Raw genomic sequence first — 15420 nt, forward strand, 5'->3', positions numbered from 1 at the left:
AGGACATACTCCCTCAAGAACATATCTGAGAACTGAGTCCAAGTGAGTGAAGCTGCCTCGGTCGGACTACCCAACTCATATGCTTGCCACCACTGATAGGCCACTCCTCTAAGCTAGAACGTAGTTAAAGAAACCCCACTAGACTCCTCAATACTCATAGTACAGAGGATACGGTAGCACTCCTCAATAAAACCCTGGGCATCCTCTGATGCCAAGCCACTGAAAGTAAAAGGGTGGTACTTCTTGTACCTCTCGAGCCTGAGCTACTCCCCTTCAGAAATTGCTTCCCTAACCTCGGGCTGAACTGGATCTACTAGCTGCATCGATATGACCTCAGGAACCTAGTTGACCTGGACCCGCTGTCCTAGGGTACGGGCGACGGGAGTCTATGCTCCTCCCCCGGCCTGAGATGTGGCAGGAGCAAGTGGTATCACTCCTGCCTGAGCCAATGTGCTGAACATGCTTAGAAAATAGGCGAGAGTCTCCTAGAGGGCTGGTGCAGTAATAGGCATCTCAGGTGCATGCCCTCCAACTGGAGCTACTGGTGGCTCCTCTGTAGCAGCTCGTGCGGGTGCTCTGGTTGCATCACGTGGATGTTCTCGGCCTCTACCCCAGCCCCAGCCTCTCGCGACTCTAGCAGGGGCGCGGGTGTCTGGTCATCTGATCCAGCTGTATGTGTCCTCACCATCTGTAAGAGAATAGAAAGACAGAAATTTAGAATCCGAAGTTCAAATCTCGCACGGTATGGAATCAAAGAAGTGAAGCATTTCCTAACAGTTCCATAGCTTCCCGAAGATAAGTACAGACGTCTCCGTACCGATCCGCGAGATTATACTAAACCTGCTTGTGACTCATAACACCTATGAACCTAGAGCCATGATACTAACTTATCATGACCCCAATTTTCCTCTGTAGGATATCGTGACGACACCTAGTCTCTAAGACTAAGTAAGCCTAATAATTATGCGGAATAACTGAATATAAAGCTGAGACTCAACCTCAACATCTGAAATAAATAAGAAATGCGATTCAAAATAGTTAAAACTCCCAGAACCCAATAAAAATAAGTCACGAGCTCTAAAGATAAAATTCTAAGTATCTCTATACATCAGAGTCTAATAAAAATAAAGAAAACAACATAATAAAGATAGAGGGGGACTCCGAGATCTGCGGACGCTGGCAGATGTACCTTGAAGTCTCCACGCACGGGCTATCTCACTGGTACCTGGTCTGGTAAGTAGTACCTGGATCTGCAAAAAATAATGTGCATAAGTGTAGTATGAGTATACCACAACGGTACTCAGTAAGTGCCAAGCCTAACATCAGTAGAGTAGTGACGAGGTCAGGTCAGGGCCCTACTAGAAATAATAGGAAACAAGGCATGAGATATAATAGTTTAATGAAATGACTGAGATGTGAACAATGAGAAATCATAGAAAGATAACAACACAGCAAATAGAGGTAAACAACAGGGGCGCTCCTGAGGCACCGCCTCATAGTCCTAAAATTAAATACACAACAGGGGCACCCCCGAGGTACCGATTCGTAGTCCCAAAAGTAAATATGCAATAGGGGCGCTCCCGAGGTACGGTCTCATAGTCCCAAAAGTAAATATGCAATAGGGGCACTCCCGAGGTACGGCCTCATAGTCCCAAAAGTAAATATGCAATAGGGGTGCTCCCAAGGTATCGCTGCGTAGTCTCAAAAGTAAATACACAACTCATAACTAATGGAACAACAAATTTACAGCAAGGAATCCTACAGCTAAAAACTAAATACAAAATCAAGGAGGTAGGTAATTCAACTAAGCATGTTACACAAATTGCAATTAAGAGTTAAGACACGTAGACATGCGACATTAGGCTAAACATGATGACTACATATGCTAGAGCAACTCAGTTAAGGAATTAAAAGAAAACTACTCAACAAGAACCAAAGTTTTAACATTTAGCCCGAGTACGCACTCGTAACCTCGCGTACATGGCCTTCACGTATTGCAAATACCATAACAGTACCAAAACCTAAGGGGATTTTCCCTCACACAAGGTTAGACAAGTCACTTACCTCAAATCAAGCTCAATCTGTCAATAAGAATGCCTTTTCCTCGACTTTCCCACTCCAAACGACCCAAATCTAACCAAAAGCAATTACATACTATAAATATAACTATAATAAACTAATTTAAATAATGGAACTACGACTCTAGCAAAGAATTGAAAAATCACCCCAAAAAGTCAACCCGGACCCATGTCTCGGAATCGGGTAATAGTCACAAAATCTAAATACCCGTTCAACTACGAGTCCACCCATACCAAAATTAATCAAATCCGATACCAAAATCTCAATTAAAACCTCAAATTTTGGTCTAAGAACTTTACACCTTTTCCCCCTAATTTCTCCACCCAAATCCTTAATTAATGAAGAAATTAATGATAGATTAGTGGGAATTAATCAAAAACGAGTCAAGAATTCTTATCCAAATATTTTCTCTGAAAATCCCCCAAAGTTTCGCCTCAATCCGAGCTTTCAAAATCCCAAAATAAAAATGAGAGAAAAACCCTCGAATTTGAAATTTAAGTTCCGATGCCCAATTATTATACTACGCGATCGCGGAATAACCTTCGCGATCGCGAAGAAGAAAGCAAGGTTGCCCCCATAATGGCCTTCGTGAATGTAGTTGATACCATGCGAACGTAGACAAAGAGTGCCCAGACCTACGCAATCGTGAAGTAAGCCAAGTGATCGCGAAGCATAACCGCATGTGAACCTGTTGCACCAAATACCTCTATATGAGCGCGGCCTACGCCACGCGTTCGCGACTCGCTGTGAACCAAACTTCCGCGTTCGCGTCCTATTATCTGTGAATGCGTAGAGTAAAACTCAGTCCACCCAAAAAAAAAAAACTCCGCGATCACGGACCAATCCACGTGATCGCATTTAAGGAAACCAGACCTGAGAAAAACCAGCAACTTCAACTATTCTTCAATGATCCGAATTGAGCCGAACATGATCAAAATCACACCCGAGGCCTCCGGGACCTCAACCAATTATATCAACAAGTCCTAAATATCATACAAACTTTGTCGAGCCTTAAAATCACATAAAACAATGCTAAAACCATGAATCGCACCCCAATTCAAGCTTAATGAACTTATAAACTTCTAACTTCCACATCTGATGCTGAAACCTATCAAATCAAGTCCGATTGACCTTAAATTTAGCACACAAGTCACAATTGATATTACGGACCTATTCTGACTTCCGGAATCGGAATTGGACCCCGATATCAAAAGGTCCACTCCCGGTCAAACTTTCCAAAAATCATCATATTTTCCAACTTTCGTCAACTAACGCCCAAATGACCTGCAGACCTCTATATCAACATCCGGACACACTCCTAAAGCCAAAACCATCATACGGAGCTATTGGAACCGTCAAAATCCTATTCCAGAGTCGTATTCACACAATTTGAACTACGGTCAATTCCTACGACTTAAACTTCCATTTTAGGAACTATGTGTCCCATTTCACTCCGAAACCAATAACAAACCTTCTAGCAAGTCACGTAGCCACAAAATGAAATGGAGGGAGCAGTAAATAGGCGTTCAAGGCTAATACTCTCAAAATGACTGGCCGGGTCGTTACAATAATATTATTAAAAAGTAAATGAGGTCATACCTTAGCACTAGTACCACTTTAAGTGCATCACGTTCCAGCTGTTCGATAGGGGTACACCATTTTTTGCTTTGAGTTTGTACGAGCCTTTGCGAGTAATTCCGATGATTTGATATGGTCCTTCCCAATTCGGTCCCAGCTTCCCCTCGTTCGGGTTCCGGGTGTGCAGTGTTACTTTCCTTAACACCAAGTCCCCGATCTTGAAGTGTCGGAGGTTGGCTCTTTTGTTGTAATATCTTTCTATCTGCTATTTCTAGGAGGCAAACCGGACAAGGGCGGCCTCACGCCTTTCATCCAATAGTTCAAGGCTCGTGCTCATGGCCTTACTGTTCGATTCTTTGGTCGCATATCAGAATCTAAGGCTCGGTTCTCCCACTTCGACTGGTATTAAAGCTTCGGCACCGTAAACCAATGAAAAAGGGGTGGCCCCGGTACTAGACTTTGAGGTCGTGCAGTACGCCCATAGGAATTCGGGCAAGATTTATTTCCATTTCCCTTTGACATCGGTAAACCTCTTTTTTAGGTTTTGAAGTATGGTCTTGTTTGTTGATTTCACTTGTCCGTTCCCACTAGGGTGATAGGGCGTTGATAGGTTCTTTTTAATTTTGTGATCTTCAAAAAATTTGTCTACTTTGCTGCCGATGAATTGCTTCCCATTATCACACACGATCTAGGTCAGTATCCCGAATCGACATATTATGTGATCCCAAATGAAGTCAATGACTTCCTTTTCCCAGACTTTCTCGAATGCTTGAGCTTCAACCCATTTAGAAAAATAATCGATCATAAATAGTATGAATTGAGCCTTAATAGATGCCCACGACAGGGGACCGGCGATATCCATTCCCCACTTCATGAACGATTATGGGGACAAGACTGAATGTAGTAGCTCTCCGGGTTGATGGATCATCGATGCGTGTCTTTGACAGTCGTCGCACCTTCGTATGAAATCCTTCGCATCTTTCTCCATGTCGATCCAGTAATAGCCGGACCTGATTAATTTTCGAACCAAAGATTCCACCCCAAATGGTTTTTGCAAGTGCCTTCGTGAACTTCTCTCAAGACATATTCGGTATCTCCCGGCCCCAAGCATATGGCGAGAGGGCCGTCGAATGTTCTTCTGAACATAGTCCTTTCGGACAGGCTAAACCTGGTCGCCTTCGTGCGCAGAGCTCTCAATTCTTTAGGATTCGAGGGAAACTTCCCAATCTTCAAATAATCTATGTATTTGTTCCTTCAATCCCAAGTTAAACTTGTCGAGTTTACCTCGGCATGGCCTTCTTCTACCACCGACATCATGAGATGTACGACTATTCCCGAACCGAATTCGTTGTCGTCAACCGATGACCCTAAGTTAGTGAGAGCATCGACCTCGCTATTTTGATCTCGGGGCACATGCTGTAGGGTTCATTCCTTGAATTGATGCAGTGTTACCTGCAACTTGTCTAAATACCTTCGCATTTGTTATTTTACTCTGAACGTCCCGTTGAGTTGATTTACCACAAGGAGGGTATCGCATTTAGCTTCGATCACCTCGGATCCAAGGATTTTAACCAATTCGAGACCTGCAATCATGGTCTCATAACCTCATACTCGGCCTCATTGCTAATCAATTTCACAGTTCTAATAGACTGCCTAACTATGTTACCCGTAGGTGGCTTCAGCACGATGTCGAGCCCGGGCCCCTTTGCGTTTGAAGCACCTTCTGTAAAGAGAGTCCAAACTCCCGAGATAATTCCCGAGGTTAATAGTAATTCCCTTTCGACTTCAGGTATTAAAGCCGGCGTAAAGTCGGTCACGAAGTCTGCCATATTTTGTGATTTGATGGCGGTTCGAGGTCGATACTCAATATCGTACCCGCTAATTTCGACTACCCATTTGGCCCACCGGCTGGAGAGATCGGGTTTGTGCATCATGTTACTCAATGGATAAAAGGTTATAACACATATAGGGTGGCATTGAAAGTATGGTTTTAACTTTCTGGAGGCACTTAGTAAAGCGAGCGCCAATTTTTCCAGGTGAGGATACCTTGTTTCGACCTCGCCTATAGTTCTACTAACATAGTAAATAGGAAATTGCATACCTTCCTCTTCCCGGACTAAGACTCCACTTACCGCCACCTCAAATTCCGCCAAGTATAGGTACAACTATGATCCGCCTTCGGAGTATGGAGCAGGGGTGGACTCAAAAGGTACCGTTTGAGTTTTTCCAAAGCTTGTTAGCATTCCGGGGTCCAAGAAAAGTTATTATTCTCCTTCAATAGTAAGAAGAACCGATGGCTTTGTCTGAGGACCTCGATATGAACCGGCCCAGGGTGGCTATACGCTCGGTTAGCCTCTGAACGGCCTTGACATTGTCCACCACGGTGATGTCTTCTATAGCTTTGATTTTATCGGGATTGATCTCGATCCCTCGGTTTGACACCATAAACCCGAGGAATTTTTTGGATCCGACCCTGAATGTATATTTTGCCGGGTTCAGCTTTATATTGTATCTCTTTAATATATCGAAGATTTCCTGTAAATGTTTCAAATGGTCCTCTGCTCGTAGGAAGTTGACTAACATGTCGTTAATATAAACCTCCATTGATTTTCCTAGTTGTTCTTCGAACATCCAGTGTACTAGGTGTTGATAAGTAGCTTCGGCGTTTTTCAACCCGAATGGTATTACATTATAACAATAGGTCCGAACTAGTGATAAAAGAAGTCTTTTCTTGATCGCCCGAGTCCATCCAGATTTGGTTGTACCTGGAAAAGGCGTCGAGAAAGCTGTGTATCTCGTGACCAGTCATCACATCGATCATGCGATCGATGTTAGGCAAAGGAAAAGAGTCCTTAGGGCATGCCTTGTTCAAGTCTTTGTAATCTACACACATTTTAAATTTATTTTCCTTTTTAGGCACTACCACTACGTTAGCTAACCAGTCTGGATATTTAACTTCCCGAATTGAACCTATTTTAAGGAGTTTATATACCTCGTCTTTGATGAATGCATGCTTGACTTCGGACTGAGGCCTCCTCTTCTATTTGACCGGGTGGAACTTCGGATCCAAACTTAGCTTATGAGTGGTTATCTCCAGCAGGGTCCCTGTCATATCAAGATGGGACCAGGCAAAACAAGATATGTTAGTTTTAAGGAAACTAATAAGTTCTTTCCTGGGCTCGGGGGTTAACCTTGTGCCAAGGTATACCTTTCGATCTGGTAGGTGTTCGATTAATATGACTTACTCCAGCTCCTCGACCGTCGATTTGGTGGCGTCGATATCATCTAGAGCTATGAATAATCTCGGAATTCCATAATCATCTTCCTCATCGACTTCTCTTCCCTCCGGTACGACCCTGATCCCGACCGGCATCGGTGTTTGCTATTTAACTTCGATCTTTCTAGTTGGCTCCGCGCTTTTCAATGTCAAAACGGCGAGTACCGAGAGTACTTCATCGACTGCGAACATCTCCTTTGCAGTCGGCTGCTCTCCGTACACTATCTTGATCCCTCCTGGTGCAGGGAACTTCAATTCTTGGTGCAAGGGCGATGGTACCGCCCTCATGTTGTGAACCCATGGTCTTCTGAATAGAGCGTTATATCTCATATCCCCTTCAATCACATAGAACTTTGTTTCCTGGATGGTCCCGGTTGTATTCACCGGTAGGGTTATCTCCCCTTTAGTAGTCTTGCATGCCATGCTAAATCCGTTCAACACCCGGACCGCCGACATTATTTGATCTTGTAGCCCCAACTATTCTACGACCCTCGATCTAATGATGTTGGCCGAGCTACCTCGGTTAATCAACACACGCTTAACTCGAGATTTATTTATAAGTACAGATATTACCAGTGCGTCATTACGTGGTTGTACAATGCCTTTGGCGTCCTCATCGTTGAACAAAATGGTTCCTTCCGGGATATAATCTTGGCTTCACTTTTCCCTTGTAATGGACACTTTAGTGCGCTTTATCATCGGTCCCTGGGGGACATAAACCCCTCCAATGATCATGTTTATCGTGTGGCGAGGTTTTTCTTGTTTGCTCAGAAATTCTCGGAGATGCCCTTTATTGAATAATCGGGCCATTTCTTCTCTTAATTGTCGGCAGTCCTCGGTCATTTGGCCATAAGTGTCATAATACTTACATATCAAGTTAGGATCTCTTTGGGTAGGATCGGACTGTAGTAGTCGAGACCACTTGGTCTCTTTGATGCACCCGATAGTTGATAAGATGCTGGCAGCATCGACGTTGAAGTTATATTTTGATAATTTTGGTGCCTCCTTAGCCCCGAGTGGTTTATCAAAACCGCTTTTGCTCATCAGACCCCGACTACTTTGACCTCGATCGCTCCTCCTTTCGTTCCTCGTAGGGTGATGCCCAGATCCGTTACCTCTTCGATCTCCGCTATACGGTTGATATCGGTCTCGAATCGGCCTCGGTTCATGATCGATGACTCTCTTAGATCTGTTTTCGGTCCGGATGGTGTAAACAGACCTAGAAGGGGGCCAGAGCCAATCGTCCTCGACTTTGATTTTTGACTGTTACCTGTTGTGGACGTCAGCCTAAGTTATCAACAGTACTCTACCAAATTTTGTTTTAGCTGTTGTGAAGCCAAGGAGCTTCGGGGATTAAGTCCTTAGGTGAACCCCTGAACGGCCCAATCATCCGCAACCGGTGACAAATCCATCCGCTCCATTTGAAACATTGATATGAACTCCCTGAGCATTTCGTTGTCCCTTTGTTTTACCTTGAAAAGGTTCGATTTTCTGGTATCGACCTTGATGGCCCCGGCATGTTCTTTCACAAAAGTATCTGCAAGCATAGCAAACGAATCAATCGAATTTGGGGGCAAGTTGTGATACCATATCATCACCCCTTTTGACAGAGTTTCTCCGAACTTCTTTAGCAAAACTGACACGATCTCGTCATCTTCCAAGTCGTTCCCTTTGATGGCGCACGTGTAGGAGGTCACATGCTTATTTGGGTCTGTGGTTCCATTATATTTTGGAATATCAGGCATGCGAAACCTCTTCGGGATTCGCTTCGGCGCTGCGCTCGGAGAAAAAGGCTTTTGGACAAATTTCTTGGAGTCTGGGCCTTTCAGTATTGGAGGTGCTCCGGGGATTTGATCGACCTGGGAATTATATGTCTCTACCTTCTTGTCGTTTGCCTCAATTTTCTTTTCACTCGATTCCACCCGTTTTGTTAATGCTTCAAGCATCTTCATAACTTCGGGGCTAACATCGGTCTCAGTTCCAGACGACCTTTCGGTGATCTGCTCATTTCTCCATGTGTTTTTCCAGGATGGTTCGGACTCGACCCTGCTGGGGGCGCGACTTTGATTTTGTAGCTACGCTATCACCGCTTGTTGGGCATGTAGCATTTCGAAGATCACTAGTAGGCTAACCATGTTGCCTTCACCTTTGGGCGTTCCTTGAGCCGTTGGTCGGGCTCCTCCGCGAACGCTGTTCTCGGGGTCGGTAGGCAAGTTGGCGTCGATGGCCACATGCGAGTTAGCATCGACCGGATCTGCAACTGGGACTCCGTTGGGATCAGCATAGGGTACCTCATTGCTAGGCACCACATTGTTGTTTTCGCCGTGATGGCCAAACTCAACATCAACGTTCAACTGTGCAGACTGAGAATTTGACATTCTTAAGTTGCCCTGAAATTGAAACCTTAAAGAGCAGGCGTAAAATAGAGTGTGTAATGGAAATTTGTATCAAACTACCACTATTATCCTTAGTTCCACGGTGGGCGCCAAACTATTTACCCTTAAGAATGGATAACAATTAAATTTATACGTGGTTTTAAGGATATGTGGATTAATTCGATACAAGTGATCAATGACGTTAGATAAGCGAATTAACGATAAAATAAATAACCAAACCGGTTGTGATGTTAATTTTGGGCTCGGATCTGAGCTTAGTGATTGTTCTACCCTCGATTCGGAGCCAAATATATATGAAGAACTATGAGCAACAATAAAAACTTTGAATAACTTAGAAGTAGAGAAACAAGTCTATATTGTCTTGATATACGTGTTACAGTGTTGTTCTGGAATAAAAATCACCCCCTTTATATAGTAGGAGAGTTTCATCCCTAGTACAATCTAAGAAAGGTAAAAAAAAAAAATTTTCGTTAATCACTGATCTGCTGTCGATACGGGCCGAGATCCACGCCGTGATATCCGGTTGGATACGGATATCACGGCCCTTTGTTAGTCGTGTGCAACCGTTTGGTAACGCTTTTCGGGGTCTTAGAGCTCGTACCGGATTTGGGGGGGTGGGGTCTAGATGGCTCCGGTGGTAAGCGCTTTGCTCGGGCCTCAGTACGAGAGGTTCCTAGCTTTGATTCTGATTCCATGTAGTTACGTCCTTACTTCGTTTGCCCCACCGAAAAATCGGGGTGCTCATTAGCCCGGATTTTACACGGGGAAATACAAAACTTCCAAAAGTTGCTTCTTTCAATTTTAATTTTTTAATTACTCATCCTATAAATTGAAAAAAGTAAATCATCAAAGGAAAAAAGTAAATTCAAGTAACAGAGAAGGACAAAGCCCGAAAATGAAGAAGGAAAAACCTCATTCATGAGTGTACGAAAATGGGATATTGCTTTGTTATTTTTCCTTTCCAACAGGAATATTCAAGATAACGTTTTTTTCTTCTCTTTATACCTTTCACATAATTAGAATCAAATAAAAAATATCCAACTAAACACTTCAAACTAATGAAATTGTGTCGTAAGAACACTTTCAAGAGAAGTTAGAAAAAAAACGATTCACCATATCTGAATGCCACCAAATTTATAGGACCACATTATCTTCATATATATTTTCTCAGTTACTGAAAAGTAAATTAAAATTAATGTTCTTGAAGCACAATAAAATAAGGTGAAAATACTAAAATATGTTAAAATCACAATCGAAATCAACGATAAATTATCTTTAAGTAGATTTTTACCTTAATAATCTCTGAGACAACGGATCTTAGCATGTAAATGTCTTTATCGGCTTCTTCCTGCAACACTGTTATTTCTGGAATTAAGGTTATTTTTTTAATCAACTCAGTAGAGGAATAAAACTAATAAGTAATAGCACTTGATGAATATATGATAAAAGATTCAAAAAATAAAAATAAAAATATTGGTCAAGTTACCAAGAACTATGCATTAAGGAGAAGCATCGAGAACCCAAGCTTCCCTCAAGTTCCAGGTAATTATGAACTAGAGCAAAATGGGTTGAAAGATTGGTTTCAAGGAGGAAGAGTGGCATACTAATTGGCACCATTATATTCACCGTACGTTGTAAATTTTTTCTTATTTGGGCAGGCATCCGTTCAAATTGCTAACGTTTTTAATTAATTATTTTTGCAACCGTTTCACTTTTTATTAATTGTTTGCAATCGTTTCAATCTTTTCGGAAGAACATTACATTTTTGTTTATCATATCAGAGAACATAAACAGAAAAATTTAGGGATAAAATAAAAAAAAAAAACAGGAAAAAGGATAAATAACAATCCTCATTTCTGGAAGATGCCACATCAGATCTACAATGCCAGCTTTATCATAGATATACATGCAATAAGTATATGAAACACCAATCTTTTGGGTACCTTGCGAGAAACTATTGCCTTTTTTGCGCTTTACACACTGACCAAGTGGTAACTCCAAAAATAGAACCATTTAAGGACAAAATAAGATGTAGTAGAAATTTCTTCCACCTCAATAAGATGTCGAGGTTTAAGTCCTAAGAGTGGAGAAATTCTTGATAAGAAGTGTTTATCCTTTATCATGGCACTATTCAACGGGAATCTAAATTAGTTGAATTAATGAGTAAATTTTGAATATTAATCATGATTTAATGATACGTTAAAGTAAAGTATATGCAATCTTGACCTGATTTTTCTTTCTCCTATTTTTTTCTATTTTATTCATGGTCGATTATGAAATTACTGAACCAATGTGCTATAAAATAGTACCACCCTTAAATTGTGGATCGCATCATCTTAATCTAATGATTTTGCAGCGGGTAGTTCATGGTTGGCTATTGGGTTAGAATCATGAGAATGAAGTCCCCTTGACAGGGAGTGATCACGCCCAGCTCTAGTCCTAAAAAGAATAAGCAGTCGCTGCAAATCCGGTCTAAAAGTCCCATGCGAGTCGAATCCCACAGAGAACTAAGGTTTCACTATAACTGTTCGATATCACTAAGAAGACAAGTTCGAACAATTCCTAAGTTATAAATATTAAGATTCTTATGTCTAACTAATTAACTAATAAATTAAAGTAGTAATTAACAACTAAAGATACTAAGGGTTGGAGACAAGATTAAGGAGGTTTAGAGTTATGATTTCTCCAATTGTCGGAATTCTTCCCGCTACGTCTTCTATAATTTCGCCTAATTATTCTCTACTGATCGTGAGCACTCGACTTATCGTAATTCTCTCTCGAGCAACTACAATAATGTACTAGTCGTATTCTCTCGAATTACGCTAGCTCACACTTTTTCACCGCTCACTATGATCACGTCAAAGCTTCATTATCTCTAATCTCGCTTTTAAACCCAGTCGTATTGATCTCTTATATACGTTAGGAGTGACGTTATTCAACAACCACTAAATATGTACTCTTTTTTAAGCAATACATAATAAATAGGTACCGTTAATTGAGAGCTCTTCAATTAACTAAAATAAGCACATAATTGAACAAATAGAAAAATTCAAAGACACAATTATATCAAAACGTATCAAGAATTCATCCTACAAAATATTCCATCAAAACCCTAGATAACAGAATTAGCTACTCATAAAAGTATGTAAAATTACAATACTAAAATTCATAACCAATAATGAAAATAGGAAGAAGAAAGTGAAAAACTCGTAGAAAAATTCTCCGCCTTGCTCCTTGCGTGTTCTTGCCTCCTTTGGTCGAATCCCCCCTTCAAAAGTGAGTTTAAAGACTATTTTATACGGTATAGGTTTAGCATGGGGCGAAATAATACAAGCTAACTTTGGAACAGACTTTTCAGGTTAGCTCGTTCACTCTCTCATGCGCACGCGAGAATGAACTTTGGAACAGACTTACTGGGTTTTTTTTTTCAAGCGTTCCTCAGCTAGCTCGTTCACTCTCTTGTATGCACGCGAGAGTGAACGAGCAAAGTTCTTCTTTTGTCTTTTGGTCCCGAATCAACTTCTTTTACTCACCTTTCGTCCAACTTGCTCCTACACATAAGAATGCACGTAATGAGCATAACTCACTACAAAAACTCGTGTAACCTCCCGCAACCACACAAGTTATGAGATGAAAGTACACCGAAAAATATGCATTTTTAGTTGTTTATCAGGAAGATTATATCCCTAAAGTGAAAATTTTCAGCGTGAATCCAAATTAGATGGGCCAAACGAAAAGTATAATTTTTATGTGGCATCAACTTATAAGTAAAATATGGCTCCCTTTGGCGCATTTATTTGATATTACATATATATTGGTGGCACTAAAAGGCAATATTAAAGAATTGGTCGAAAATGTAGTTAAAGAAAAAAGAAATCACATCAAAATTGAAGTGTGAATAATTAAATGGATTTGAGTTCTTGAAATTAATTGAAAGTTCTTTGTATAGAATATTATTATCAGTGAAAAAGTGTTAAACGTTACGCAACACTTCATGGAGAATCAAGTTTTCCGTAGGTCTTGGTGTGATGTTCATGTCACAAGTTAACGGATAATCATTCAACGTTTACTTTATTGCACAAAAGATGGTTAAATTTAATGAAGAAATCACTCAAATTTTATCTATGTATCACAAAACTTGTAACAAAAACTCACTCAATTTTTCCTAAGTATCACATGAAGTCATAGTTAATTCCTTGAATGGTCACCCAAGTTATTAAGAAATCCTATCAAAGTCATTTTTGTTTTATTTAAGACCAAAAATCACCGACTCAAATTAAAAACAAAAGCACATATTTAATATTCCATGTCATATTAAAATTTTATTTTTTAATAATAAAACTCATTTAACAAATGACCCAAGTGCACATCTAACCCACCGGACATAAAAATGGGTTTACTATCAATATATTAATGTGAATAACTATTTGTTTTCAAACTACATGCAAATCTAACACGATTACGACTATTGTTTCTTAACTTTTGGCCAATGGTCCATGTTAAACAGTCAATATATTAATCAACATATTAATATTAACTGTTGAGCAATGGTCCATCTGAATACTCCTACAATAGACAGATGATATCGATAAAAAAAATATATAAGTATGTATGCATCGGCATTCTTTTGAAATTTTCAGAAAAATTGCATCTTATTTTGAGTAATCTTGTGAGACAAAAAAATCTAAGAAAAAAAAAGTATTCCAGAGAACTCTTCTTCCGTGAAGTTTGTACTGAAATTTCTTTGAATAAAAACTAAAACAACAAAGTCTTTCATTGGCGGAAACAGATATATGAAAATATACAGAAAACACACACACAAACCATAGATACAAATAGAAAAATCCGATTCAAACACAAACAAGCAGAAAAATCCGAACTTTTAAGAAAATTACTCCAATAACTCGTTGGGTATTTGAAACTATTTTATTTTCTACACTTAAAGGACAGAAAAACTAAAAGACCTTTAGATTTTACGTCGTGGTAGTCCATTTGATCGGCTGTTGACCGGGGGACAATTCCCCTCTACAAATTTGTTAAATTAATCCTCAAAGAACTAGAAGAATGCATTCTTTCTTTGAAAAGTTCATATTTAGATTCTACTTTAGATCCCTAGAATATTATGTTTTATCTCGTCTGATTTTACGAATGAATATGAGGGAATATGAATAGGCTGTTGGGTGGGTTAGATGGGTACTTGGGCCATGCGTTAAATGAGTTTTATTATTAAAAATAGGATTTTAATATGATATGGTATATTAATATGTATTTTTTATTTTTTTGAATCAAAAGATAATTGTTGGATAATTTTTTTGTCCTCAGTAACACAAAAATAACTTTGCTAGGATATCCTCGTAACTTTGATAACCATAGAAGGAATTGATTCCATAAAGTCACTTGACAATGGACATAATATTAGTGACCTTTTAATTTCAAAGTACTTGATAATATTGATAGCGGATATAATAGTAGTGACTTAGCCAACGTTGAAGGAAATGCCAAGTGACCTTTTTGTTATAGACATTATTTAGTAATTTTATCATACTTAGATTAAAAGTCGAGTGACGTGTAATGATCCCTAGCATTTGTTTTATTTGGATCACCTTTTTCTATTCGTACTTTAGATGAGAACAAAACTTCAATCACTTTTTTTATAATTTTTAATTTTAAATTCTTTCCAAATTAGGAGGATCTATAGTGTTTTCACATTTTCCTTCCAGCGTGACTATAGTATTTTCACATTTTCCTTCCAGCGTGACTCGAATTCAAGACATAACGATCGTAGGTGGAGGTCGTAGGTGGAGGTGCTTCACTTTTTATATGATTAAGTTTTACATAAAATATTATGACACGCTGTATTTCACATTTTTTCTATTCGTGAATTTTCTTTTTAAAGGTAATCCTTCTCTTTTTGGGTAGTTCTTCTTAGCTTCGTTCGTGTTTTTTTCTTTTCTTTTTGCGTGTCTTTTTCGTTATCTAATGATTTTTCCCAAAAACATTTTTAAAAAATAGCCTCGAGAAAAAAGTACACTAATAAATATATTTTTAATCAATTATGCTTTGAAATATTTTCTTAATATAGGTCCCTGA

At 39.8% G+C, this 15420-nt stretch overlaps 1 long non-coding RNA gene across 1 annotated transcript; it reads right to left on the reverse strand.

The window, feature by feature from the left end:
- Window positions 1–1006: 1006 nt before the first annotated feature.
- Window positions 1007–11575, reverse strand: LOC138903545 (uncharacterized). Its single transcript, XR_011412775.1, has 3 exons — window positions 10817–11575; window positions 10622–10686; window positions 1007–1250 (listed from the first exon to the last, which is right to left on the reverse strand). It is a non-coding gene; the product is annotated as an uncharacterized lncRNA (long non-coding RNA).
- Window positions 11576–15420: the final 3845 nt, after the last annotated feature.

This window comes from Nicotiana tomentosiformis, chromosome 12 (assembly GCF_000390325.3).
Source record: "Nicotiana tomentosiformis chromosome 12, ASM39032v3, whole genome shotgun sequence".
NCBI classification, from domain to species: Eukaryota; Viridiplantae; Streptophyta; class Magnoliopsida; order Solanales; family Solanaceae; genus Nicotiana; species Nicotiana tomentosiformis.